General features: G+C 37.2%; 1 non-coding gene across 1 annotated transcript; it reads right to left on the bottom strand.

The window, feature by feature from the left end:
* Nucleotides 1–3,301: 3,301 nt before the first annotated feature.
* Nucleotides 3,302–3,375, bottom strand: TRNAC-GCA (transfer RNA cysteine (anticodon GCA)). The gene has a single exon. It is a non-coding gene; the product is annotated as a tRNA-Cys (tRNA).
* Between the last annotated feature and the right edge of the window lie 412 nt (nucleotides 3,376–3,787).

Raw genomic sequence — 3,787 nt, 5'->3', positions numbered from 1 at the left:
GATTATGGATGTGATGTCTGGAGTTGCAGCAGCCCACTTGAGGCAGCGAGGCTACAAAGTGAAAAAAACTCAACACCCTAAGGATAGCAGGGAAGATAGAGAAAGCCTGGGTCTCTGATAACGTGACTGAACAACTGCCCACCTACGTATTTCTTGTTAAGCAAGAAAAATAACCGCTGATTCAGTTAAAGCATTAGTTGTGCTGTCAGTTACTTGCAGCCTAACATATAATCAGTTTTTATTTTATAGATTTTTATAAATCTTGTAATTAAGCCTGTCTTTGTCTTAGTTTTGGCTACTACAAAGTTACAAAATTGTAACTAATGTCTACCGTGAGAATATATACTCTGTTAATTTTTTTCTGGATTTTGTGGGGGTTTTACCTATGCTTTTATTTCACCCCAATTCCTCCAAGTATTTATCTTGTTATTTTGTATTATATGCATATATGAGTGGAATTTTTTTCTAGAACAGAACAAGGTATAAATAATACATAAACAAATCCAACTGGAAGATTGAGGAAGTCATTATTTGAACAAAGTTTTCACAGAGGGACAACATCTGTGCCTCACTCTTTAGTTAAAATTCAGTAATTACAATAACTCCTGAGATTGTAACTGAAGTGAATCAGTAAGCAGTTTAAATAGTGGGCTATTAAAAAATTGTATCTCTATTAAATTCAGAACTCTAAGATTTTACAATAGGGGGAACACAGACTTCAGGGGATCTATAAACCTTCTGACATAAACTGAATTTTGTTTATACACACAAATGTGCATTTTCCTGGGTAAAAGCCTGAAGCTTTCATCAAATATGCAAAGTCTGCTATTCAGAATAAGCTTAAGAACTTCTGGGTTAAGTTACATTTACCCTTTTTGAGTCCCCCCACCCCTCAACCCACAATCACCATTTTGGTTCCCTTGGATTTTTGCACTTCTGTCAAGACCCTACACTCTGTCACAATGTTGATGCCTGCTTCATCCTGAAGGTACATACTTTATCCGTGTTAGTTGACTTGCATTGATATTTAATTATTTACACTGCATTTGGTGTCTGGAATGGCAGTCTCTGGTTGATCATTCTGGAGGCTCTGAATCCATCGGCTGCATCCCAGTGGGCTTGGTGTGTTGTAGACCCACAAATCAAAGTAGTGTGAGGGAGGAGGAAAATCATTCCCTTCTAGGATAATGCATTTTTCATGAGAAACAGGTCATTAAGAACCACTGCCTGCTGCTCACTCTCATTCTACCTTTTCATCTTTCCTCTCTTGTCAAATTATTGTGCCTCCTTCTTCTTCTCTCTGTGTTTCCCCTCTGCTTTATTTCTCTGTATTTGATTATCCTGCCATCTCCTTCTTTATAATATATTTAAATGATTTCTTCATGATTTGCGTCTTTGAACTATTTTCTGGCCTGACTTTTGTTCTTTTTCCATCACATGGCATCCGTCTCTTCATTTGCTATTGTACATGATACTCACATTCTAGCTGATACAGTGCATAGATTTTCCCAAACTTATAATTTCAATTCCCAACACATAAAAAGACAATGCTCATATCCTGGTTTTCCATGATACTTTGATACTCCCTGAAGATTTCATTTTACTGGCCATTGTCATATTTTTCTATTCCCTCTTAGGTCTGTGAATACAGACTCAATAATTTACTTGTGCCAATTTTCTGTTCTGTCATGAAAATTTTGTGGCAGTTTCCTCCCAAATGATAGACTTGAAGTGATCAAATCCATCACATTTCTCAGAGCAGCTTTCTCTTCTCTGGTTAAAATCAGGGGTGGGTTTAAGTGAGTCAGAAATATTTGAGGAAGGAGATTTCTGTCATGAGAGAAGTGATACCATGAGGGAAAAAATATATCTCACTGAAAACTTCTTCCATATTTCTGTTGACAGTTCTTTTTTTTTTAAAGCAACTGAGTCAGTTATAATTTTTACTAAAATTTAATTACATGCAGAGAGTAAACATCTGGAAATCATCCTGGATAATCAGTGTGAACTTCTACAGTAAATCAAAGACTTATATGCCAGAGTTTAGAGATTACGATCTTAATGATCTGTATGTTATTCATAATAGCCTTTGTTTTCAATCTGTCTTTAAGATATAATTTGAATTCAAGGCATTTATGAAACAGGAAACTTGCCACTTTATTTCTTCCTTTATGTATATCTCCCTTGGGACAGCGGAGTTGTTGGAAGAGGGGTTAAGTACTGATTTGTTTTTGGTGTGTATGCTTTTTTCTTTAACTCATTCATTTGCGACGTTTAAGAAGCAATAGGGATTCTAAGTCAGACAAGTAAGCTGGAAAACAATAAAACTTGAAAACCACCTACGTGTGAAATCCCCTTGAACTAAGGAATGCTTCCAACATTAAGTTCTCTGTAAGCATGAACTGTAAATGATAACATTCCAAAATTAGCTTGTGAAGGAAGGGTCATAATAGGAAACTTGATCATCTGAAATTAACCCAACCTACCTTCTTACTAACCTAAAATAATAGCCTCCATCCCTACCCAATATGACCTAAAAATAATAGACTGCATCTCACCCTAAAGTAACTTGGCTTGAGTCCAGGAATTAATACATACATGACACTCAGAACTGCAGCCAAAAAAAGAAGCGGCATTCTCTTTCTTGTGATCTGTCGCAGTGCGGTAAGTCTCCCTGGCTCGATAATCCTAATTAATGTTCATCGTCTACGCCGCGTTCCAATATGAAAAGCAGAGTGGTGACACTCTTTGCTAGGAATCAGGCTTTCAAGAGGCTGCAGTTTCAGAAGGTGTGTCTCAAACTCTCTATTCTGAGTCCTCCATTCTCTAAGGGATTACACGTCTTCACTCTGAAAGCTGATAACCTAAGGAATTAAAAGGCTGAGACAGAAAAGAAAAGCTAGCACAAGGAAAATGCTTGTTTTTTATTTTTTTCATTTTACATGAAAGTGTCATATGGATATAAGCCAGAAAATGCTAGAGTCAGGAGAATAAGAGGTCTAAAATAGTAAAGAGTGGGGAGAGGCAAGGAAGAGATGAAGCTATAGAAAGTAATGGAGAAGAAAAAAAAAATATTGACTAAAGGAGAGAAGCCAATAGAAGACACACAGATGATTCCGACTTTTGTGGGCCTGGGAACTTTTGCCTTGCAGGTTTCTTTTTCCATAGGTGAAAATGAAGTCACTCAGTCATGTCCGACTCTTTGCGACCCCATGGACTGTAGCCCACCAGGCTCCTCCATCCATGGTATTCTCCAGGCAAGAATACTGGAGTGGGTTGCCATTTCCTTATCCAGGGAATCTTCCCAAACCAGGGATTGAACCTGGGTCTCCCGCATTGCAGGCGGACACTTTTTAACCTCTGAGCCACCAGGGAAACCTCTTTTTCCATAAGAAGATATTAAAAATTAGATGTTACTACAGCATTGGAATAAAAGTGACTATATTAATTTTTGAACCTGAAAGCTTATTTTTTCATCTGATTTTTAAAATAAATAAAAACCTTTTTGTGTGCTTCTGTATTATTATGGGCCCAAGGCACCTTTCTCTTATGCCTACTGGAGAAGTGGGCCTTATAGACAGAATGAGGGAAAGAGAGCAAGAACTCTGCTCAAATGTGGGGGAAAGAGCTTAAAGTAGCAACATACAAATTAAATAAATACAGATATCAGTGGATCACCATAGTTTAAATCTAAATTATATGTTAAGATATTCTTAATCATGCCAGCTAAGCTTTAGTGAACCATGTGCTAATGTCACATGCTTTATCTTACTCGCTCCACACAACA

Source organism: Ovis canadensis, chromosome 1, assembly GCF_042477335.2.
Source record: "Ovis canadensis isolate MfBH-ARS-UI-01 breed Bighorn chromosome 1, ARS-UI_OviCan_v2, whole genome shotgun sequence".
NCBI lineage: Eukaryota > Metazoa > Chordata > Mammalia > Artiodactyla > Bovidae > Ovis > Ovis canadensis.
This window is presented reverse-complemented; position numbering and strand designations above follow the sequence as displayed.